Source organism: Erinaceus europaeus, chromosome 9 (genome assembly GCF_950295315.1).
Source record: "Erinaceus europaeus chromosome 9, mEriEur2.1, whole genome shotgun sequence".
NCBI classification, from domain to species: Eukaryota; Metazoa; Chordata; class Mammalia; order Eulipotyphla; family Erinaceidae; genus Erinaceus; species Erinaceus europaeus.
Window position 1 is genome coordinate 87,667,739 of NC_080170.1, and position 27,593 is coordinate 87,695,331.

Genomic DNA, 27,593 nt, shown 5'->3' on the forward strand with positions numbered 1-27,593 from the left:
GGAGCACCTGGTTGAGCACACATGTTACAATGTGCAAGGACCCAGGTTCGAGGCCCCAGTCTCCACCTGCAGGGGGAAAGCTTCACAAGTGGTGAAGCAGTGCTGCAGGTATCTCTCTGTCTCTCATTCTCTCTATCCCTCCCTTCCCTCTCAAATTCTGTCTCTATACAATAAATAAATAAATTTAAAAAAAAAAAAGAAGTGACAGGGGTGGGGGTGTGTATTCAGGTCATGGAACATAATGGCAGAGGAGAACCTAATGGGGGTTGTATTGTTATGTGGAACTGTTGTATATGTACCAACAATTGTATATTACTGTCTACTGTAGACCATTAATCTCCCAATAAAGAAGTTTTTTTTTTAAAGTGGCTAGTGCTCTAATGAATCTTTCTTTAAAAAAAGTCATAAAGTAAGTAAATTCATTGTTAACTTAAATGATAATTGTAACATTCATAATACTGAATTTTAGCAGAAATACAAATTTTTTTTGTCAGGCTTTAGATTTTGTATACTGTTCAATGTCTATTAGCTCAGGTAAGTGATTATTAGTTCAGTGGAAGATTAAGGAATATCTTATCCCTTCTGAAGTCCTGGATACATTCCAGTACTTGTTTTAACTTTGATTGTGGCATGGCAAATATATGTGGTGTGCCACGTCTCAAAAGTGGCAGAGCATAATGACATCATGTCAGCAGTGATCTTCTCAAGAGCTAGTCTCCTAGTAACATTCATCTGACAGGACAAAGCGTGTTATAAAATCTGAAATGAAGGGTCACAAGTGTATATGACTGCTACAAAAATTATAAGCTGCTATTTGAGATTAATATTGACTTAGTCATGAAAGTTTTTTCAAATTCATTCCATTTATAGTTTCTGCTTAGACGAGATGACCTTATCATTAGCTACCATTTGGAAATCAGTCACAGTGAATAAAACCCTTGTTTCCTTCACAAAAGAAAGCAAGCAGATGACCTTTGCTCTGACCTTTGGCTTGATATTTACAAAAGCTAATTGTAAGGTGAGCCAACTCTCCTTTATCACTCAGGGACTTGTTAAGGTCTACTTTTGAAATTTTTTTTTAAAAATTGTCTTTCAAAAGACAGTTTAAAGCTGTAGACTGAATGGCATAACCTAGAAAGGAATAGTTCATTTAAAATTCTGACTTTCGATAACTGATTTTTTTTTTCAAAACCAATCAAATAGAATATCGAGATGGAGTAAGTTAGTTGTTAAAATCAGTGTTTTAGCTAGCCAAGCAGTATCAGACTGACAATTTCAGCAGTAATCCTCACTCATTTTCTACCACCACATCCTCTACTACTGTATCAGCAGGGAAAGAACTGCAGGCAACAGTGCTTTAGTTCAAGTTAATGGTTATTTAGCTAATAAAGAAGTATGTCCCTAAGATTGAATGCAATCACATATCGCCACAATGCGTATCTTGCTTATTTACCTTTAATAGAAATTTCAAATACAGATTTTTTTTTTAGGGTGAAAATTCAGAAGAAGAAAAAAATCTTCATGATCAACACAATATTGGAGGCACACAGCAGCATTCTTGTTTCTCCCCAGGCTCCCCCTGGCAATCTTTTTCTCAGGCTAAAAGTAGAGGTCTGATTCCTTTTGTTCATCCCAGCCACCGCCCTTTAAGCAGTCTGAAGCTGTGCATGACTGCCACACCCAGTCAGGGGACAAAGACAGAAATAGGGGAATTCTGGGCACTATGACAGTCTGATTTTTACAATGTATATAATGTATTGGTTACAATAGTATGTAGAGGCAAATAAGCAGCTATTTCTAAAAATGAACAATTAAAACAAGGAGCTTAAAAGAATATCTGTTCAAAAATGCTGCCTGATATAAGTATGATTTTCCTAGAAAGAATGTGACCAGATTCTCTGATTTGTATCAAAAGGGTGAATGCTGCCCCCTTTTGACTGATAAGAGCTATGAATGCATTGGAGTCAACCCTGAAACATAATGCAATGGATAGACAGCAGGAATGAAGATCTTATTCCTGTAATGAGAAATCTGATTAAACTGTGGAGACTGGAAAGCAGATGGGGGTTCAAAATTTATTTACCAATAGTAAATGTTTAATAGCTTCCTTGAAGATTGGACATCCTTCATCCTGCCGGTTTCCCACAATGTTTATAGCTACACATAGTAGATGTTCAAAAATATATATTCTGGAAAGCAAATGTCTTAACTGACCCAGATTAGAGTCTAGTGGCTAGTAAGACAGTTTACCTTGTACTGTGGGGTGCCTGTCTTACCATGTATGGCTCATTTTTTAAAGATGTATTTATTTGTTTTAAGATGATTATTTATCTGTTTATGAGAGATAACCAGAGCCTCACTGTGGTCCAAACATGGCACCCCATGTTTTAGAGTCCAACCCTCTTTACTCTTTCACTGTGTCATCTTCTGGCACCACTGCCCAGGTAAAGCTTTTCAAGGGTGGTCTCTCTCTCTCCCCCTCTCTCTCTCCTTAAGGGAAAAAAAAAAAAGCCAGGGCTTGGTGCCAAACTTGACAGGGGAAGGAGAGATAGAGAGGGAGAAAGACAGATATCTGCAGACCTGCTTCACTGTTTGTGAAGCATCTCTCCTGCAGGTAGGAAGCTAGGGGCTGGAACTGGAATCCTTGCTTGGGTCCTTGTGCTTAGTGCTATGTGTGCTCGGTGTGCCACTGCCTGACCCCTTTATCCTTCTCTGTGTCTGTCTGTCTGTCTCTTTACATATCTGAGAAAGTTGGCCTAGAATAGAGTCATCATGGAGTCTCACTGGAGTAAAAAAAAGTGTTATTATAAATGTTTTTTTCTAAACAAAACTGATGAATCTGACTAGGATTAAGAGTCAGGATATTTATCTAAGTGGCTCCATACTTTTTTTTTGAGAACATATCGCCAATAAGCTATATATTAGATTATGGATTATACTGATCTACAACTGAGCTTTTATGTTATAGATATTAAAATACACAAAAATAAAAAATTAAGTGAAAAAAACTAGTTATACTAATATAAACAAAAGTTAGTGAAATAAATTCAATGTAAAAGATTACATTACATAATTTCACCTATATAAAACTCAAAAAATAGGCAAAAATTAATGTATAGTATTTGCATAAAACTGATATGTAGCACTTAGAAGTCAGGCTAGTGATCATCTTTGGGGTAGTATTGATTAGAGTGCTGAACAGGAATCACTTCTAGAATATTACTAATTCATTTCTTGATCTTACTGTTGACTGTATAGATGTATTCATTTTGTGGAAATTTATAATTTATTATTGTCTATATACATTATACTTCACTAAAAAAATATATTTAAACAATATTACCAAACTCCAGGAGGTAGACTTGCATTTTTCCTAGGATGCATGCACCCCTTATTCCACACCAATTGGAGATAGCTCTGTTTTAACTAACAAATCTAATCAAACTTTTTAAACTTCTGGCCATATAGGAAGACAACTCTCATACAGAGAAATTCCCTAGCAGGAATTTCTGTGTATTAGTTTCCAGTTGTTATAACTACACAAGAGCATCTCTTGTGAGTTTATTCATCTTTCTACATCTCTTACACCCTTAAGGCTTTATTGCTCAATTTATGCAAGTGAGCTTGTTTTATGGGTAGAACGAGAACACTTTCACAGTGAAGAAGCTCATGTTTGCCATCCATGGTCTCAAATTGCTCATCTAGCAAGTGAGAAGTGGAGTTCATGGCTTGTTGGAAGGATTTACTATGTTGAAATGTGAAAAGGACAGGACCTGGCAGCTTACTGATCCTTTTATAAATTTACTTCGAAATATAAATAAATAGAGGCTGGGAATTGGCATACCTGGTTGAGAACACATGTTATAATGTGCAAAGATCACTTCTCCAGCCCCGATGTAAAAGGAAAATTTCACCAGCAGTGAAGAAGTGTTGTGGGTCTCCCTGTTTCTCCCTATTGCCCCTTTACCTATCAATTTCTGTCTATATCTATTAAATAAGTAAATAAGTAAATGAATATGTTATTAGTTTTAAAAGAAAAAGAAAATTTAGGAAATGTACAAAATTATTAGGAAAAATCTTCCTGCTTTAGTAGAAAGACGACCCATAGTCCAGACTTTTCTCTGTCAGCCATCATTAAGGTGAAAACTTCAATCGTTCATAAAATGTCTCCGTTTTAGTTACATTAACTGGAAAATGACGAGACAGTTGTCACGTGATAAATGCAAGTACTTAAATGTGAATTAAAGCACACCTATGGGCATCTAATCTTTGATAAGGGGGCCCAAAGGATTAAATGGAAAAAGGAGGCTCTCTTCAATAAATGGTGCTGGGAAAACTGGGTTGAAACATGCAGAAGAATGAAATTGAACCACTTTATCTCACCAGAAACAAAAATCAACTCCAAAGGGATCAAAGACCTAGATGTCAGACCAGAAACAATCAAATACTTAGAGGAAAACATTGGTAAAACACTTTCCCACATACACCTCAAGGACATCTTTGATGAATCAAACCCAATGGCAAGGAAGACTAAAGCAGAAACAAACCAATGGGACTACATCAAATTGAAAAGCTTCTGCACAGCCAAAGAAACTATTAAACAAACAGAGAGACCCCTCACAGAATGGGAGAAGATCTTCACATGCCAGACATCAGACAAGAAACTAATCACCAAAATATATAAAGAGCTCAGCAAACTTAGCACCAAAAAAGCAAATGACCCCATCCAAAAATGGGCAGAGGAAATGAACAAAACATTCACCTCAGAGGAGATCCAAAAAGCTAACAAACATATGAAAAACTGCTCTAGGTCACTGATTGTCAGAGAAATGCAAATTAAGACAACACTAAGATACCACCTCACTCCTGTAAGAATGGCATACATCAAAAAGGACAGCAGCAACAAATGCTGGAGAGGATGTGGGGACAGAGGAACCCTTTTACATTGCTGGTGGGAATGTAAATTGGTACAGCCTCTGTGGAGAACAGTCTGGAAAACTCTCACAAGGCTAGACATGGACCTTCCATATGATCCAGTAATTCCTCTCCTGGGGTTATACCCCAAGGACTCCATAACACCCAACCAAAAAGAGGTGTGTACTCCTATGTTCATAGCAGCATAATTCATAATAGCTAAAACCTGGAAGCAACCCAGGTGCCCAACAACAGATGAGTGGCTGAGAAAGCTGTGGTATATATACACAATGGAATACTATGCAGCTATCAAAAACAATGAACCCACCTTCTCTGACCCATCTTGGACAGAGCTAGAAGGAATTATGTTAAGTGAACTAAGTCAGAAAGATAAAGATGAGTATGGGATGATCCCACTCATCAACGGAAGCTGACTAAGAAGATCTGAAAGGGAAACTAAAAGCAGGACCTGATCAAATTGTAAGTAGGGCACCAAAGTAAAAACCCAGTGGTGAGGGGTAGACATGCAGCTTCCTGGGCCAGTGGGGGGTGGGAGTGGGCGGGAGGGATGGATCACAGTCCTTTGGTGGTGGGAATGGTGTTTATGTACACTCCTAGCAAAATGTAGACATATAAATCACTAGTTAATTAATATGAGAGGGGGAAAATCAATTGTATGTCTCAAAGTTTCTCAAAAGACAAACTGAATCTTTTTAATATATAGGCTATGTATCTGATATGCGGACTCTCTCAAAAGCCTAGACCAAGTAGATTAGAAGCATCCAATAGCACAGCTATATACAAGATACTGGATACTGTACAGCAAACCATAACAAAGGGACTTTTCAAAGTTAACCCAATTAACAAATAATGTGATGATAACATTAACTATCGATTGTCTTTTTGAACCCTAAGACAGCAGGAACCTCACATCTCTACTATAGAGCCCCTACTTCCCCCAGTCCTGGAACCCTTGGATAGGGCCCACTTTCCCGTACGCATCTCCCAATCCAAACCAAATAATATTGCATCCGCCGATCACAACCTAACCAACGCAACGATTGCCACCTCAACATGCTTCACCTCAGACTGTGTCCAGAGACTTCACGTGTGGAATGACAACTCTTCAGCTTCATTACTCAGGTGAGACCTTTCCTTTTATAGTACACTCTAATTTCATCTCAGGTAGTTCACTTTCTAACTAAGTCCCATAACCTAGATATACACCAGTTTCTGTGAGAGAGAGCTTATGTGCACACGTATCCATAAACTACTGCAAAATATATACCTGAAAGCAGAAGTACACTAGAGTTTGCAGTGAGTACCTCCCTAACACTTCCTCTCCACTATTCCAAGCTTGGGATCCATGATTGCTCAACAAATTGTTTGGCTTCGTATGTTAACTCTCTTTTCAATCACCAGGTTCCAGATGCCACCAGGATGCTGGCCAGGCTTCCCTGGATTGAAGACCCCACCAATGTGTCCTGGAGCTCAGCTTCCCCAGAGACACACCCTACTAGGGAAAGAGAGAGGCAGACTGGGAGTATGGACCGACCAGTCAACGCCCATGTTCAGCGGGGAAGCAATTACAGAAGCCAGACCTTCTACCTTCTGCAACCCTCAACGACCCTGGGTCCATGCTCCCAGAGGGTTAGAGAATGGGAAAGCTATCATGGGAGGGGGTGGGTTATGGAGATTGGGTGGTGGGAATTGTGTGGAGTTGTACCCCTCCTACCTTATGTTTTTGTTCATTAATCCTTTCTTAAATAAAAAATTTTTTAAAATGTGAATTAAAGCAAGAGGAACAATACAAAATTGCCTATAAGTAGGTAGAGGTTCAGTTTATACCTACTGCATGATTTGAATTTTATGACATGTTGTCAGTTGCTTCCTTGGCTTTTCACTTTATTACTACAAATTTCCTGTGATAGTATAATTTCCTGTTTTCCCCTGCTTGCCTTTTACCTTGCTTTGCTACATTGTGCTGGTGGGCCATGAAGCCCTAAGGAAAGAACTTGGGGACACTTCAAATCCTTTGTGACTGAATGCTAACAGGACATGTTCTTTGACATACTGGATGAAAATTATGGTAGAAAGAACAAACAAAAATGTTTTGGCCTATGTTGAAAGGTTTAGCAAGGACAGAATATTTTAAAAGGAAGGATGTCAGTCATTATATTTGCAGAAGCAAAGTAGAACAATGTAAACTAATAGCTATAAAAATGAATTGGAGAAGATGCTATTTCAGGAAAAATGTAGAACATTTTATGCACAAGAATACCTAACTTGAAAAACAACATCATAGCTCTCAAGTACAAGCAGCTTTTAGAGAATAATCATGTCCTCAAAGATAGAAGAATATTGCTTGAGGCAAATAGACATACCTCTAGAAAATGCACTGATTCCCAAATGTAAATAAGCATAATGCACACATGAAAACATAAAATAGGGGTCAGAAGATATTTAATAACTATGCATGATTCACAATTGACACAGTCGAGCAGAACTAAATGATAAACAAAGAACTATAAAGTTATTGGTATGCAGACTTTCGTATTTATCTCATTAATATTCTTGAGGCAAAAGCTAGGATTAGACTATGTTAAGAATAGAATGATGGATGAATATAATTGAAAGGAAAAAATATGAGGAAAAAAGAAGAAACTGAAAAATTGAGTTAGCTTTTCAAAAATAATAACAGCAAAAAAAAAAAAGTAACCCAAGATAACTAACCTTGTAGAGAAGAATAGACAAAGCAAGTAGATATTTTCAATTGGGGAAAGCTGAAAGGTAAGCACAAATGCTAGCAGCATGGTCCATGGCAAAGGTCAGGACTGTGATGAGTGAAGTAAGCAGCATGCTCTAGAGAGGTGCCTTTACACCTGCTCTGGAGAATCTACATATGAGTACCACATAGCTTCAACTGTGTATCTTTGTAAAGGAAATTATTAGCATCCCTTCTGAGAAATGATGGGAAGAATTTATCAACTCTATTAGCTATAATCTCCATTCATAAACTTGTGTCAGTTACTGGAGAGAGTTGTTTTGTGTTTGAATGAAAATTAGAAAACATCTCTTTGCTCATTGTCTTCTTCAACTGTTTTCTAAATATCAATCAGTTGAGCACTAAATTTCAGAACCTGACTGGTGCCTTAATTTTGGCACTACTCAGAAGCTCCTGCGTGGTCATATATTAAGGTAATGTCTATGTCTGGATAATGGTCCACTGGCCATATGTATTTTCATCGTGAAAGTAAGCATGTGCATTTTAAGAGAGAAAACAAATATGAGCAGTATGAGACATCTTCCAAATCATCATTAATTCCAGCCAGAGATTGAATGGTTCACTTAATAAATAAAGATAACTAAATTCCAGCCCTCTAAAAAGTTCACTGCCTATCTGAAGAGACACTAAATCGTAGGTTTCCATGTGGTTTGCCACTGTAGTATAGAAATGAATATGGTTCTGTGCAACACAGAAATGAGAACCTGACTAACAAGATGGGAAAAGAAACAAAAATAGCTTGTACAAAAGCACACAGTCCAGGAACTGCAAATAGTTCTGTATTGCTTGCATGCAGACTATAAAGAATTCTTTCAATTATAAAAAAAAAAATTGAAAGAAACAAAGAAGATGAATTTTGGAAGGTGGGAAAAAAATGACCAAAAGTTAGTTCTCCACCCTGAGACACTGTCAGACCACTGAATGGAAAAAGTGACATAATTAGATTTGTATGTTTTCATAATTGAATTGAGTACTGTGACATATAAGTTTAGGTAGATTCAGAGATAGAGAATCTATTGTGATAGCCCCAGAAGAAAATAAAGAGGCCTTCAACATATTAATGATAAAGGAAATGAAGGAATATGTAGAATCAAGACATAGATATTTATTTAAGTGAGCATCCAGAGCATAAACCAAGATATAATGAGTACTCAACAAAGAAACTTTCAAGTAAAGGATAGCAAAAACAACATTTTCCCACATGTATAAACTAGAAATGATAATAAAGGACTACAGATTTCAGTTTATGTCAAGGATATACTTATCAGTTTTGAGCTAGAGTATGATTGAATGATTCATAAAATAACTAGAATTTTAATATAAAAGAACTAGAAATATCACATGCTGTTTTGATATTGGAGAAGCTGGACTAGAAAAAAGCTGCCAGTGGCCCAGAATATGGTACAGTATATGGAATGTTAGATGCTCAAGCATAAGGTACTGACTTCAACCACAGCTCTCATATAATAGAATGATGCTATTGTTCTCTCTCTCTCTCTCTCTCTCTCTCTCTCTCTCTCTCTCTCTCTCATAAATTACTTAGTTAAATTTATTTTTATCTATTTATTTTGGATAGAGATAGAGAATTGAGAGGGAAGGAGAAAAGTAGAGGGAGAGAGAAAGAAACATTAGCAGAAACTATTTCACTGCGCCTGAGTTTCACAAGTGGTATGGTATTCCCCCCCCCCACCCTCTTGCAGGATTGTGGGGGCTTAAACTAAGGTCCTTGCACATTGCAACACGTGTGTTCTACCAGATGCATCACTACCTGATCCCAGTAAATATATTTTTAATAAAGATACTACCAAAAGAGAGAAAGAAGTTGTCATCTTTTGCAATCAAGAAGAAAGACAGATACTGAGATAAAGAGAGGAAGAGAATCTTTCTTCCAAATATGTAATGGGAGTGAAAGTCTATCTACTAACTAAACAAACTACTTGGAGAATCATAAGATAGCCACCTTGCTAGGAATCATGCCTGTCCTTACACACAAACCTGGCTTCAACACCACCACCATATGGGAGTACCATAAGACTCCAGCGCTACCAAAGAAAGAAAAATATATAGTTGTAGACATAGTAAAGTCTTGAATTAGTCATTAAACAAGAAATATTTTGGTGAAGGAAGACTTAGAAAAAAATTATAAGTACATAACAAATGCTGCTCCGAGTTCCACTGGTCTAAAAAGGTTGTTTTAAAAATTAATAAATGTTAGTCATGACCAGAACCAAAAGTAGCTTTCTGACTCAGACCCTCATTAACATCATCCATGGAAGAGACCTTATTAATTTTCTCCTTCACATCCTCAGAAATACTTCCTGAACAACTAGTACTTTTTTCTGTAGGTATGGTACAAGCAACCTGACATCCTAGCCTCTCCTTTATGGCTATCTTCTTTGTCAATATGGCTGCCTCAGGCATTAATAGCTTGTAATACCAACTCTTAGCTATAGCTATGTTATTCCTCACTGTATTCCAGCTCCTCTCCAGGGTGTCAAGTATCTTCCAATTACTGCTAAGCAATACTGTCTTCCCTGCCACTGGTTTGAGATTACAAAATATTACTATCAGTCATGATGGATAGATAGGGGGGATATTCTCTGCCTTCTACCTCCTGTGGACTTTGACCACTCTTCTCTGTCATGGGGCACTCTGTTCTCAAGGAAACAGTTTTGCTTCTCATCCTTAATTTCCAAGGAACTTTTTCTACCCTCATTCACATTTTTCTGTTCACATTCACTCTCACCTGGATTCAGTCTCTACTACTACCTCAGGACCTTGCATAGAAACAATCAAAATAAGGACTAGTATTACCACAACTTAGGCAATTGCAATTGAGAATAAATCCAGTACACAACTAAAGTGAAATAAAATGCTACCTATAGAGGTCACACATCTCTAGTAAAACTATTGGGCATGGTAATTCAAATACAAACTAGAGAAACTATAGTGATTGCCAAAATTATTCAGCTTATTCACTCAAAAGAAGAAATATTTTTTTTCAAAAAGTAACAACATCTTGAACAATTGAAATATCTTTTCTATGCTGACTTTTTTTTAAATACAAGATTTGTTCATTTCTCTTTGTGTGTACTAGGAGATACTTTAAAGACATACATGCTTGACGTGGAAACCTGTATTTGCAGTGGGCGAGTGGAACCATTTTGGTAGCCACACAGAAGAAAAGATAGGGTCAGCCCCAATAAAACAGGGAAATCTGGTCAGAAACTAAAACTCTGCAGCAAATTCAGACTGGACAGTGGTCTTTCAGAGGATCAGTCAACCAAGAGAACTTAACAATTATTAACATTTATGCAGCCAGTTAGGGGCCATCTAAATATGTCAAATATGTACAGAAATATGTATGAAAAATATATCAACAGCAACACAGTAATAGTAGGAGACTTCACTACCCCACTCTCTCAAACTGACAGATTATCTAGACCGAGAGTTAATAAACAAGAAAATTAAATGAAGTGATAGATAAACTAGAACTACTGAACATTTTCAGAGTCCTTCACCCTAAGAAACTGGAATACACATTCTTTTTGAGTCCACATGGGACATTCTCAAGGGTAGACCACATGTTAGGCCACAAAGACAGTGTCAGCAAACTCTAGAGCATTGAAATAATCCAAGCATCTTCACAGACCACAGTGGAGTTGAACTAATACATATCAACAAACAGAAAATTAGTGCAAGTCCCAAAATATGGAAACTCAACAGTATACTACATTAACAACTATTTGGTTAAAGAAGAAATTAAGGGAGAAATGAAAATGTTCCTAGTATCAAATGACAATGAAGACATGAGCTATCAAAATATTTGGGACACAGCTATGGCAGTACTAAGAGGGAAATCTGTAGCCATACAGGCACATATTAGAAAACAAGAGAAAGATCAAATAAACAACCTGACTACACACCTTAAGGACTTAGAAAAAGAACAAAGTACCAGAAAGCAACCAGAAGGACTGAAATAATTAAAGTTAGGACAGAAATAAATAATATCAAAAATAAGAGAACCATAAAAAAACCAATAAAACTGAATATTGGTTCTCTGAAGAGGCAAAAGAAAAAAATTATAAACCCTTGGCCAGACTTACGATAAAAGGCGGGGGGATGTTACTCAAATAAGTAAGACTGTAAATGAATGAAGAGAGATCACAACAGACACCACAGAAATCCAAAGTATCATGCGAGGCTTCTATGACCAACTATAGGCCACCAAACAAGATAGAGAAGCTAGAAAAATTAGAAGAGCTTCTAGAAACATAACTTTCCAAAACTGATCCAAGAGAAACTAGACAAGAATAGGCCAATCACAGCCAAGAAAAGCTTGAAACAGTTATCAGGAAACTTCCAAACAATAAGTCTGGGACCAGATTGTTTTACAAGTGATTCCACAAAAAAAAAAAAATCCAAATAAGGATTAATACCTATACTTTTTAAGCTCTTCCAAATATTGATGACACAGGAATATTTCCTACCACCTTCTATGAAGCCAACATCACCCTGATACCAAAACCAGACAGAGACACAACAACAACAACAAAAAAGCACAAACTACCAGCCAATATCTTTGATGAATATAGATGCTAAATTATTGAACAAATTTATAGCCAACAGGATACAGCAGCACATTAAAAAGATTGTGCGTCATGACCAAGTGGAACTTATCTCAAGGATGCAAGGCTATTTCAATATATGTGAATAAATAAATGTGATCCACCATATCAATTAAGGAAAAACCCAAAATCACATGATTATCTCAATAGATGTAAAAAACTTTTGCAAAATCCAATCCCTTCCTGTTCAAAATGCTACAAAAATGGGGGGACAGACTTTTGGTGGTGGTAATGGTGCTGAGATACACTCCTATTAACTTTTAGTCTCATAAATCACTAATTAATATGAGTGGAGAAATATTTTTTTAAATGCTACAAAAATGGAAATAGATGGAAAATTCATTAGCCTAGTGGAGTTCATATAAAGCAAACTTGCAGCCAACATTACACTCAGTGATGAGAAACTGAAAGCATTTCCACTTAGATCAGGTATTAGACAAGGCTGCCTACTATCACCATTACTATTCAATATAGTGTTGTAAGTTCTTGCCATAGCAATGAGGTAAGAGAAAGAAATTAAAGGGATACAGACTGGAATAGAAGTCAAATTCTCATTATTTTCGGATGATATGATAGTATACATAGAAAAACCTAATGAATCCAGCAGGAAGCTCCTGGAAATTATCAGGCAATATAGTAAGGTGTCAGACTACAAAAGTAACATAAAATGTCTGTGGCATTCCTTTATCCAAATATTGTCAGAAGAGAAAAATACAGAAACCAGTCCCATTTACTATAGCAGCAAAAACAATAAAATATCTAGGAATAAACCTAACAAAAGAAGTGAAAGACTTGTATACTGAAAACTATGAGTTGCCATTCAAAGAAACAGTAAAGGATATAAAGAGGTGGAAAGACACTCCATGTCCATATCTTGAAAGAATTAACATCATCACTGTGAGAATGTCATACATCAAAAAGGATAGCATCACCAAATGCTGGAGAGGTCGTGATGGCAAAGAAACACTCCTTCACTGCTGGTGAGAATGTAAATTGGTCTAACCCCTGTGAAGAGCTGTCTAGAGAACTCTCAGAAGGTTAGAAATAGACCTATCCATATACCTATGCTCATAGAATACAATTTGTCATAGTCAAAACCTAGTAGCAATCCAAGTGTCAAACAACAGATAAGTGGTTGAGAAAGTTGTGGTATATATCCAAAAGGAAATAATATTCAGATATTAAGAATTATGAATTAACCTTCATCACCTCATCTTGGATGGACCTTGAAGGAGTTGTGTTAAGTGAGATAATTCAGAAAGAGAGGGATGAATATGGGATGATCTCACTCATAGAAGTTGAGAAATAAGAACAGAAGAAGAAACACAAAACAGAACTTGGACTGAGTTTGGTAAATTGCACCAAAGTAATAAAATTTGTGGGGAGGGGAGATTTCAGATCTTGGTGCATGATTGTGGAAGAGGACCTAAGTGAGGGATTAGAGTGTTTTGCATAAAATTAAGAATTTTTTCAAACGTGCCAACAACTGTATTTACTGTTGGCTATAAAATATTGATCCCCCAATAAAAACTTTTTAATCCACTTAAGATAACAAAAAAGACTCTCCCCACCCCAAAGCAATTGAACAACATAACCACAGCACCATCTTCTGACTAAACAGAAGAAATCATGTGTAACCAAAACATGGGGAAAAATCCAACTGTTCAAAGATTTGGAAAAAAATCTGAGTTTGAATTCAGAAAAAGATACTATTAAGGCAATTCAAAACTCTAACCGTGACATACAGACACAAATTCAGAATCTCAGAGATCACTTCACCAAAGACCTACAAAATACTCAAAATTTTGAACAAAACTACAAGATATGAATGACACTTTGGATGCAGTTAACACATATATAAAAGACTTAGTAGGGAGTCAGGCGGCAGCGTAGCGGGTTAAGTGCAGGTGGCGCGAATTGCAGGACAGGCGTAGGATCCTGGTTCAAGCCCCAGGCTCCCCATCTGCAGGAGAGTCCCTTCACAGGCGGTGAGGCAGATCTGCAGGTGTCTATCTTTCTCTCCCTCTCTTTGTCTTCCCCTCCTCTCTCCATTTCTCTCTGTCCTATCTAACAACAATAACTACAACAACAATGAAAAACAACAAGAGCAACAAAAGAGAAAATAAAACTAAAATAAAATAAATACTTAGTAGAATAAACCAGATAGATGAGGGCATATCAGGACTAGAAGATAAAACCATCCACTCTCTTAGTTCAGAGCTGATGGAGAGGAAAGATTCATGAAAAGTGAAGCTATTCTCTATGAAATAGCAGACTTCATCAGGAAAAAAAATGTGAGCAGTATTGAGATACCCAAGAACAAAGAGGAGAGAGGAGCAGAGACATATTCAAAGAAATCATAGCAGAAAATTTACCATGCTTGGGTAAGGTTCAAATCATAGACATCTAGAAAGCTGAATCCAAAATATACCACCCCAGGATACATTATAGTAAAACTATCCAAATGTAAGAAAAAAATATTGCAGGCTGCTAGAAAAAGGAGTAATTTGACATACAGAGGTAGAACTACAAGGCTTTCATCATATTTCTCATCAAAAACAATAGCAATAAGAAGGGAATGGAATTACATATTCATAATATTAAAAGATAAGAATTTCCAGCCACAAACACTCTATCCTGCCAAATCATCCTTCAAGTATGAAGGAGAAATGAAAATCTTCTCAAACATACAGAACTGAAGGAATTCACCACCATCAATCCAGACTTGTATTGATTACCTAAAGGAGTCCTACATAACAGGAATTAAAGGAGTTCCAATACTAAATGAGGTGACAATTGGTAGGATAGAACTGGGAACACAAACAACAGCAACAGAAGCAACAGAAGCAAATATATATATATGCAAATAGAGAAAAAGGTGAATAGAGTGAGACAACTAATGTTAGTAAACCAAGGATAACTGTCAAAGACCTAGAAATTAGACCAGAAACTAAAATCCTAATCTTTGCCTGACATTGGATGGAACCAGAAGGAAAAAAAAATGCTAGGTGATATGAGTCAGAGAGAAAATTAGGGTCAAAGAACTATTGGGTTATCAGAAAAGTCCTAAAGCATTTTTTTTTCTTTTTAACAGATGGAGCTAGATCATTTTTGGCAGTACAGAATAATTCACATTTATGTTATTGCTATGTCATTTGACATGTGACAGTTCTAGCCTCATTTAAACAGTTGAGTAATTTGGTTGATTTTTGGAGATTTTATGAGTTGAAGGTGGAAAAACCAACCTGTGCATTTTCATCATATTATACTGTTTTATCTCTATAAAGGGAAGAAAGCATTCAAGCTTGTGAACATTTGCATTAAGTTTATGGTAACAAGTCTACCATTACTGATGATGGTTCATGAAATTCCATGCTGGTGATTTTTATCTCAATGATGCTCCTCGGTTTTGGAGGCCCACCGAGGTTGATGATGACAAAATAAAGGCACTAATTAAATCAAACCCATATTATACAACATGAGAGAACACAGAAACATTGAACATCAATCATTCAAGCATTTATGACCACTTAAAGAAGGTGGGATATTTAAACAAGTTTGTTATTTGGCTTCTTTATAAAACCAAAGTTAATGTGATAGCACATATAAACATCTGTGAAATTCATTAAACATGAGGAAAATTAACGTTTTTTTAAGTGACTGATAACTGTTGATGAAAAGTCAATTGTTTTCAACAATGTGATGTCTAAATAGTCTTGGTACCAAAGTGATGATTTGCCCCAAACACTGAATGCAGACATTCATCAGAGGAAGGTTATGCTCTTAGTGTGGTAGAATTTTATAAATATCCTGTTTTCTGAACATCTACTAAGGAACCAGATGATCAGTTTGAATGTATACTGTCAGTATTTGGACAATTTGAATGAGTCTATCAACCAGAAATTCCCAGAAATAATTAATCAGTCATAAAGGGGTTGTGTCTCATCACAATTCAAGACCACACCCAAAGTTGACCACCCAGAAAAAATAATTGAAACTTAGATAGGATGCATTGCCATACCCACCATACTCTACTGACCTTTAGCCATTGGACTTTCGCCATTGGACTTTCGCTTGTTTCACTCTTTTCAAAATTCCCTGAATGGTTTAATGTTCAATTCAGATGGGGTTGTAAATCAGCACCTTTTCTAGTTTTTCCCTGCTAAAGATAGGCCCTTCACTGAATGAGGAATTATGAAGCTCACTGAAAGATGGTACAATGTTACTAGTTTCTACTATATTTTCAAGGTATAACTCATGTAATATGCTAATATGCTAAGGAGTTGAGTATAAAAAGAATTTAGAGATGATTCCTAGGCTTTTACCTGAACAGTTACAAGAAAAGAGATGTCATTTGCTATAGAATTATCAGATCTGTAAGGTTATGTTCTGGATTTGGGTATATTAAATCTGAGATACCTACTAGACATACAGATGGAGATAGCCAATAAGAAGTTGGATATAAAAATGGACGATGGTTAAAAAAAATAGTCTGGGGGTAGGGCGGTAGCCAGCGGGTTAAGCGTACGTGGTGCAAATCACAAGGACCGGCATAAAGATACCGATTCGAGCCCCTGGCTCCCCACCTGCAGGGTGAAGCAGGTCAGCAGGTGTCTATCTTTCTCTCCCCCTCTCTGTCTTCCCCTCCTCTCTCCATTTCTCTCTGTCCTATCCAACAACGAACGACACGAACTATAACAATAATAACCACAACAAGGCTACAACAACAAGGGCAACAAAAGGGGTGGGGGAAATGGCCTCCAGGAACAGTGGATTCATGGTGCAGGCACTGAGCCCCAGCAATAACCCTGGGAGGGGCAAAATAAATAAATAAATAAATATTTTTTTAGAAGGTCTGAGTGATACAATTGGAAGTCACTGGTTTTAATACTTATTTTCTTATTAATGAAAGGCCCAAAACATCTCTCTAGCACATACAATGTTGGGGATAGAACACAAGACTTCATGCTTGAGAGTCTGACATTTTGTCCATGGTACCACCTCCATAGCCACATGAAAATATTTAAGGAAATACATCTATAACTGTGTTCCAAGTAAAAAAGCATGTATTTCCTCATTATTTGAATATGATGTTTCTTCACAGTGCAAGTCCCAACACAGAGGGCTTTAGCATTTACATGCCTTTAAATGCTGCCATTGGAAACAACCCCACAATAGATCAAGCAAAAATGAAAATTCATAAGAGTTTGAAGAACTTTTATTAATATTATGGAGCTCCAAGGACTTGAAGTTAACTGGTTAATATAATATTACATATTAATTAAAACTATATTCAATTCCCTCATCTATTAAATAATGGGATTGAAGTAAATCCTTGCTACTGAAAGGAATGAATCAATAACTCATTCAAAATGAAGAATCAGGTCACATGCTCTAAACTATCAATCAGAACTTTCACTTTAACAAGAACCCCAGGTGATTCACGTGCATATTAAAGGTTAAATAACACAACTGATTAAAGTGGGTGTTTTGGCCATAAAACACTGTCAGAATTAAGTAGGTGTACACTACACTGTAGAAGATTCTACAGATCTCTACATAACTTTATTTAAAGTAGAATTATAGTAATTTTGTATTTAATGATCACAAAATACATAAGTTATATATTTACTGTACACTTTGGTTATATGTAGGTAAATTGCAATATATTTCAGAAACACTATAAACTTCCTGCTTAACATCTCATGACTCCTTCCAAGTAGTTTAAAGTTACTTTTAAGGAAAATCTACTCAACTGATTGGCATATTTATTATATATCAGTCAGTGTTAAAAAAAAAAAAGACCTCATGAATGGGGGGTGTGGGGGCCAGTCAGTGATGCAACTGGTTAAACTCATATATGACCATGCACAAGGATATGGATTTGAGCCCCTGTTCCCCACATGCAGTGGGAATGCTTCAGGAGAAGTGAAACAGAACCGCAGGTATCTTTCTCTCTCCCTATATCCTCACACCTCTCAATTTCTCTCTGTCCTACTCAGTAAAAAATAAATATTCATACCTGAGGCACAAAATGTCCCAGTTTCAATCCCTAGTACCACTATAAGCTAGAGTTGAGCAGTGCTCTGATAAAATAATTAATAATAATAGCAATATTGAAAAAATCATGAATTTGATATTCTAATTGTGTTACGGTGCTCTAAAGTTCCTTATTTACACAACATCTCTGCTTTCACTATTAGAATTCTGCATTTGCTGCGTTGTATTTCTTATATATTCTTTGTTATACAGTTACAATGATATTGGGATTATACATTTCCTATTACTTATTATAAAACAATAAAAATATATAAGCATTAATACCACTGTTTGATGAAAAAGCATGACAATTTTTTGTGGAAGTAAACACTTGCAGCTCATTAAATTTTGGTTGAGAAACATAACCCTGAAAGTTGTTATGTCTTGAATAGAATGTAACCTGCCGATGAACTCAAAATTCCCAGAAATAACTTCTGTGATCCCTTTAAATAATCCTATCTAAACAATTCTCTTAGTAACATGTCTGGTAGATATGAATTAAGGAAAATCTGTCAAAATTTTAAGGTAAATTAGCTATTCAAAATACCTCATTAACATTGTTTCTTGAAATGTAGTCCTTTTTACATTAGCATCACCTGGGAAGGTTATTAAACTGCAGACTCTATGATCTACTCCACATTTACCAAATTAGAATCATTAGTGATGGGTTCTAGGAATCTGCATTATAAAATAGTTTCTTGATGAATGTTAAGCACATTGAATTTGCGAATCACTGAACTAAACATTAAATTGACAAGTGTGTTTTTCCATTGACATTGGTATCAATTTTCAATGGCTGAACAAAGCATTCAACTTTATTGTCTCACATTATATTTACTCATATTCTTAGTGTTTCACATTGGAATGACATTTTGACAAGTACATAGCTTATTTATTTTCTCTTTTCTCCAGAAGCTTAAAACAAATATTTCTTTTTGGCAGCTCATTAAAACAATATGTACAAAGGCAGAGCATTTCCAATTCACTTAAGAATACAGCTTTGCCCAGAATAAAAATTACTTTTTTTAAGTTATGCAAAATATTGGGGCAAAAGGAAAAAAATACTAAAGAAAACTACAAGAGAAATCAGCTTAGTTTAATTAATGTCAAAATGAAAAAAAATACTCATCTGTTTTAAAAGTTAAAGAAAACTTTTCTTAAAACTGATACTTTTTTTTCAGAAGACTCTCTGGTATAATACACAATAAAGAAAAGGTAGAAGTCCTCTCATTATCTTACATCCCATACAGAGGAATATGGAAATATATAATACATCTATAATGCTTAGCACATTGAAGGTATACAAACTATATATTCATTGTTTGAAGGAATAAGTAGCATGTGTAATATGTGCATTTTCACATATTATCTTGGAATCTGAAGATTTTCCTATTCATAATAGCAAATAAAGTAGAATATTCTATTTTTATTGTTATTTGTTCCCAACAGAACACATCACAGAGTTTTCTATAAGAGTAAAAATAGAAAATTCTACTTTATTTGATGTATCATAGTTAATTTAGTCAAGTACCTCCTAGTGTACATATATTTTCAACTTTATAATACTAGAAAACATTCTGAAAGAACAGAAGGGAAAACACAAAGCAGAACTTGGACCAGAGTTGGTATATTTCATCAAAGTAAAAGACTCTGGTGTGCTGACCTCAGGAGGGTTCAGGTCCTGTAATATGAAGGCAGAGAAGGACCTAGTGGGGTTAAATTGTTATGTGTAAAACTGAGAAATGTTACACATGTACAAACTACTATATTTTACTGTTAACTGTAAACCAAATTTCCCCAATAAAGAAAAAAATGAAACTTCTAAAATGAATAGTTGACAATGACCTAAAAAGACTAACTCCTAAAACAACATCGCTATAGAAAATTTATATAAAGAGTTAGAACATTAGCACATATTTTTATCCTGAAGTCTTAACTCAATATCATTATTGTTCATAATCTATTGTTATATAATAGGTATCTTTGTCAATAAATATAATCAATATTTATATACATTATAAATATATAGTCAATAAATACATTCTCTTTATCTTAACTTATGTGTATTTAATTTTTACTGAGAATATATTTACTTTATAAATTTACTAGCCCAGTGGTATTACTTATATGAGTTGAACTGTTTATTTCTGATTCTTTTTTCTAATGAAATGAAACAGGACACTTTAAATTCTAATTAATAAACATGACATCAGAGCAAATTTCCAATGTTTGTAATCATAAAGGAAGAAAGACAAGTTAGAATACAGAAATCGTGGAAGAAGGAGGCTCTCCTCAATAAATGGTGATGGGAAAACTGGGTTGAAATATGCAGAAGAATGAAATTGAACCACTTTATCTCACTAGAAACAAAAATCATCTCCAAATGGATCAAAGACCTGGATGTTAGACCAGAAACTATCAAATACTTAGAGGAAAACATTGGTAAAACACTTTCCCATCTAAGCCTCAAGAACATCTTTGATGAAACAAACCCAATTGCAAGGAAGACTAAAGCAGAAACAAACCAATGGGACTACATCAAATTGAAAAGCTTCTGCACAGCCAAAGAAACTATCAAGCAAACAAAGAGACCCCTCACAGAATGGGAGAAGATCTTCACATGCCAAACATCAGACAAGAGACTAATCACCAAAATATACAAAGAGCTCAGCAAACTTAGCACCAAAAAAGCAAATGACCCCATCCAAAAATGAGCAGAAGATATGAACAAAACATCCACTTCAGAGGTGTTGTATGCTTTACATTGGGTTCTAGTTCTCCCCCGCCAAGAGAATTAGATCAATCCTGTTAATTTCGCGGGCCCGCTTGGCCCCGCCCCTAAGAAACCCACCAGAGTTGAAGAGCTCCAGAGTTGGAGAGTTCCAGAGTAAGAGAGAGTGCTTGTGCCACCGCAAAGAGACAGCAGAGTTCTGTTTGGTGATTAGTTTGTCTTAGTTTATGAATCGTTGTTCCTGAATAAAGAAATACAGCTTCCCTGCCCAGCCGTTGTCTCCATGTCTCTGTTACCCGCCCGTGAAGCTAGCCCGGCCAGCTGGAGCATCCAAATTTTAACAACACAGAGGAGATCCAAAAGGCTAACAAACATATGAAAAACGACTCCAGGTCACTGATTGTCAGAGAGATGCAAATAAAGACAACATTGAGATACCACCTCACTCCTGGGAGAATGGCATACATCAAAAAGGATAGCAGCAACAAATGTTGGAGAGGCTGTGGGGACAGAGGAACCCTTTTGCACTGCTGGTGGGAATGTAAATTGGCCCAGCCTCTGTGGAGGGCAGTCTAGAGAACTCTCACAAGGCTAGATAGACATGGACCTTCCATATGACCCAGTAATTCCTCTCCTGGGGATATACCCCAAGGACTCTGTAACACCCAGCCAAAAAGAGGTGTGTACTCCTATGTTCATAGCAGCACAATTCATAATAGCTAAAACCTGGAAGCAACCCAGGTGCCCAACAACAGATGAGTGGCTGAGAAAGCTGTGGTATATATACACAATGGAATATTATGCAGCTATCAAGAACAATGAACCCACCTTCTCTGACCCATCTTGGACAGAGCTAGAAGGAATTATGTTAAGTGAGCTAAGTCAGAAAGATAAATATGAGTATGGGATGATCCCATTCATCAACAAAAGTTGAGAAAGAAGATCAGAAAGAGAAACTAAAAGCAGGATCTGACTAAATTGAAAGTAGGGCACCAAAGTAAAAACCCTGTGGTGAGGGAGAGGGTAGACATGTGGCTTCCTGGGCCAAAGGGGGTGTGGCAGGGTTTGATGGGACACAGTCCTTTGGTGGTGGGAATAGTGTTTATGTACACTCCGATTAAAGTGTAGTCATATAAATCACTATTTAATTAATATGAGAGGTAAAATTGATTGTATGTCTAGAACTTTTTAAAGCACAGACTGAGTCTTTTTAATATACAGGCTTAGTCTTTGATATGGGGACTCTCTCAAAAGACCAGGTAGATCAGAAGCAACCGATGGCACAGCTATATACAAGATGCTGGGTATTATACAGCAAACCCTAACAAAAGGACTTTTCAAAGTTAACCCAATTACCAAATAATATGATGATAACATTAACTATCCACTGTCTTCTTGAACCCTAAGACAGCAGGAACCTCACATTTCCACTATAGAGCCTATATTTCCCCCAGTCCTGGAACCTTAGGGTAGGGCCCACTTTGCCGCATGCTTCTCCCAATTCATATCAAATAATATTGCATCTGCTGATCGCAACCTAATCAATGCAATGAGTGTCATCTCAACATGCTTCAGCTCAGACTGTGTCCAGAGACTTCAGATGTGGAATGACAACCCTTCAGCTTCATTACTTGCGTGAGACCTTTCCTTTCATAGTATTCTCTAATTCGATCCCAGGTGGTTCACTTCCTAACAAAGTCCCAAAACCTACATATAGACCAAGTTCCATGAGATAGAGCATATGTTCACACATATCCATAAACTAGGGCAAAATATATACCTGAAAGCAGAAGTACACTACAGTTTGCAGTGAGTACCCCCCCCCCAACTCTTCATCTCCACTATTACAACCTTTGGGTCCATGATTGTTCAACAATTTGTTTGGCTTCATATGTTAACTCTCTTTTCAGTCACCAGGTTCCAGATGCCATCAGGATGCCGGCCAGGCTTCCCTGGACTGAAGACCCCACCAATGTGTCCTGGAGCTCCGCTTCCCCAGAGACACACCCTACTAGAGGCAGACTGGGAGTATGGACCGACCAGTCAACGCCCATGTTCAGCGGGGAAGCAATTACAGAAGCCAGACCTTCTACCTTCTGCAACCCTCAATGACCCTGGGTCCATGCTCCCAGAGGGATAGAGAATGGGAAAGCTATCAGGGGAGGGGAATGGGATATGGAGATTGGGTGGCGGGAATTGTGTGGAGTTGTACTCCCCCATTCCTATGATTTTGTTAATGTCTCCTTTCTTAAATAAACAAATTAATTTAAAAAAATTAAGAAAGGAATATATAAAATGAGATAAAACAGTAAAAAATAAATAGCAGTTATAAAACATCATATATATTAAAATAGAAACATGTACATAAATAGACATGTAGACAAAAAGAGAGAGGTATGCACTGATAAAGATATCTGCAGAATACATAAATAGAAAAGGGCACATAAAATCTATATACATAGTGATATAGAGACAGAAAGTGATATAACAGATAGTCCTCATCAGCAGAAATACAGAGGTTTAAAAGTCGCATAAACATACACTATACATGAACTGAGAAAAAAATATACAGGAAATGAACCTACAGGAAAGGGAGATGTGAGAAAATACATGCAGAAAACAGAGTGCAATATGATGATTGACAATAGTTAAAATCATAATAGTTCGGCTGGCAAAATACTCAACAACTCACTTTGATACTATGCTGCTTCGTCATGCGCATGCTCAAGGTTCAAGTTCAGACATGACACCCAGCACATTGAAGGGAGCTTTGGTGGTGTAATCTCTTCTCCTCTCCTCTCCCCTCCTGTCCCCTTTTTCCTCCCCTCCCTCTTCCTTCCCCTTCACTCCGGTTCCCCTTTCCCTTCTTTGTCTCTATCTTACACAAAAAAAAAAATCAGGAAAGTTAATTCCAGAAATTAAAATACTACAATAGGGTTTTTAAATGTTTACTATTATAAGTTTATATTAGTTTATGATCCCTGTAGAGAAATTTAAGGTAACTTTTTTGTTCTTACTTTCACAGATTATGTAGTCTAAACTCAAGAAATGGATATAATCACAGATTTAATTTTTCTTCATTTTAAAAAGTACTAAAAATTAAAGCTACTAATAAAACACACAAAATAAAACAAATTCTTACTTTAACTATTCTAGATAAATACATGAAAGTATACATTTTATTTATTTATTTAGAAATATTTATGGCATGTGAAAAATAATGTTTTAAAATTAGGTACTCTACAGAAAACTATAGATCTCTTTAAAGTTACTTATTTTTAAACTTTAGTGTCAAGATGATACTAACAAATCTACCACCATATAAATAATTGTTGGGACAGAGTTGAAGAAAAGAGCTAAAATAGCAACTCAGAATAAAGCATCTGACAAAATTATAGTGAAGTTAATCTAATTACTTTATTAAATTCAATTTTTTAAGAAGAAATTTAAAAGCCATCTATTACTATACTTACCTTAGTATTGAATCAATCAAATTAACTGCATGGAAATTCTATCAAACACTCATCAATTAACTATTATGAGTGACCGAAAACAAATAAAAAGACTTAACTAGAAAACCACCTCAGCCTCGCTATACAGACATCGCCAAAGTACTGCAGGGATGCATAAATATTTTTGAAATATGTTTAAATAATATTCTCACTGCCAGTAAAATTTTTCCAAGCAAATGTTATTGAAAATATTTGGGCTATCCACAAATATTTTTAAAAGCATTCCTGGTAGGCAACTACTGAAGCCTCAGGAAAAAAAAAAAAATCAAGCTAATAGGAGAATTCATAAAAAAGATGTGTTGAATCAATGGTGACCCAAGGAAAATTAGATAGGTATGTTTGAACTGTTGGGATGACTCAGAAATAAAGTCACGTTTTATGAAAGTTTTGGTACAAATAGCAATAGTTCTGGCTAAAAACAAACATTTGGACAGTGAGGACACACCCAACAAAACTATTTATTTGCTGGTACTAGCATTTTATTTGGCACATATTTGCCATAACAGCACTGGGCAAAAATAAGTTAAGTGTAAACATCTAACAGAAAGCAATATTACAGTAAATGTATAGGTGCAGTAAAGGTGAAAACACTTCTTTACTGAACATAATACAAAAGCATACAGTTAAGGCTAAATTATGACCACTATAAGATTAGAAGCACAAAACATTTCTAAATATTAGTTATATGTACATTACCGAAGATTTTACACATGTACAATGCTAATATGATTCCAATTTGCATACATGACTTTTTTTGAGATTAGCTGCTGATATGTACTATTATCTTCCTTTTATAGTTGAGATGTACTAGCTACATAAGATTGTTCTTAGTCCTTTATATTCGAATGAAAAATCCATAGGCAAAAGAATGAAAGAGAGAAACCCACTGCAAATGGTGGACTCTTCAGCATTCCAGTATCTGGAGCGGAAACCTGGGAAGACTCAGATTTTAGCCAACTTGCTCTCACCTTTGATATCATCAGCACCTTGATGGCCTCTTTGTAACCAATTAGCTTGTGCCCCACCCAGCTTGAAAACAGATAAAAGGCTGGGTGCTGAGGTTGAAAAGTCATTCAGGCCTGGTAGGAATTGACCTGAACCCCACTAACAAGAAATAAACATAACTCCCTACCCTCCATATGACCTCAGTCTCCGGTTTTCTTCTTTGGTTACTTTTGAGTTTTAGCACTGGAGAGCTGTAACACTGAGAGCAATATTAATGGAATTTTGGGGTCATTCTAAAATGTACCATAAATAATGCCATATTCTGTTATTTAAGAAAGAGATTTATAATTTAAACTAATAATATTAAATATATTTTGTATGATACAGGAGGAAAACTAGTAGGAAGAAGAAAATGTAAACTTTATTAGTGTATTTATTTAAAAATAATTTTTAGAAAGTCTACAACATCTCTTAGTCTTCATCCTATATCATAGCCACCGTCATATTATATTATTTTTAAATTTATGAACTCCTATTGACATGAGAGAGAAAAAGCAAGATGGTGACTGGCTAGCAGTGCCTTGACTATTCTCTGCAAAAAAGAAACAACAAAAAACCACATGTGTGTCAACAATGGTAGGGAATTAGCCCACTCTCCAATCTGAAAGGAGATTGGGTCAACATACTCTGCTACGCAAGGAAGGCAGGTCCTGCAATGAATGCAGCCTAGAATGTTCCTAGCTATGACCACGGAATGTGAACTCAGACCCACAGGGATGCAGAGGTTACATAGGCTCCTGCACTGAATATGGGACCCAGATCAAATCAATGGGTTTTACGGTTAATGATATTTATATATTTTTCTCATATTTTGGGAGCTACTCTCTGCTCTTATCTAGCTTTCTAGCGCTATTTCCAACTCTAACATCAACTCCCCCAGACAATGCCTTTGGTCCACCTGCATGTTAGCTGTTGGGCTCTGACAAAAATTAGCAAAGTTATGGGCCCCTTGGAATATACCTAAAATAGACTTCCTAGCTTTTTCCAAAATGGAGACCCCAAATCTCATCTTTTATATTCTTGCCTTTAGGTTCCTGATTATTAAACAATTTGTTCTGCTTTATATCTTAATGCATTTTCAGCCACCAAGTTGCAGATGCTGCTATGAGGTCAAATTGAATTCCCTAGGCAGACAATCTCATCAGTGTGTCCTGGAACCCCACCTTTCCAGAACCCAACGCCACTGGGGGAAAATAGAGACAGACTGAAAATATGGATTGACCTGCCAATGCCCATATCCAGCAGAGAAGCAATTACAGAAACCAGACCTTCTTCCTTCTGCACCCCATAATAATCCTAGGTCCATACTCCCAGAGGGGTAAAGAGTAGGGAAGCTTCCAGTGGAGGGGATGGGATATGGAACTCTGGTGGTGGATTGTGTGGTATTGTACCCTTCTCTTCCAAAGTCTTGCTGATCATTTTTAAATCAATATAATAGTAAACCACATGCATGGAAATGATGGATGTCCTTTTTCCAACTATAACACCATCTCCCCAGATAATACTTTGGGTTCACCTGCATATTAGATGTCTGGCTCAGGTAAAAACTAGATGTCAGTCATGGGCCACTTGGAATATATCTAAAATAGACCTACTAGCTTTTTTTCAAAATGGAGACCCCAAATGTTCATCTGCAATATTTTTGCCTTTAGTTTCATGATTAGTCAATAGTTTGTCCTACTATATATATCTTAACTCTTTTTTGGCCATCTGGTTTCAGATGGTACCATGATGCCAACCTGACTTTATGGGCAGATGACCCCACCAATGTGTCCTGGAGCCCATCTCCCAGACTCCTGCCCCACTAGGGAAAGAGAGAGACAGGCTGGGAATATAGATCAACCTGTCAACGTCCATCATCAGCAGGGAGTTAATTATAGAAACCAGACTTTCCACCTTCTGCACCCCATAATGTCCCTTGGTCCATACTCCCAGAGGGATAAAGAATAGGAAAGCTTTCAAGGGAGGGGATGGGATAC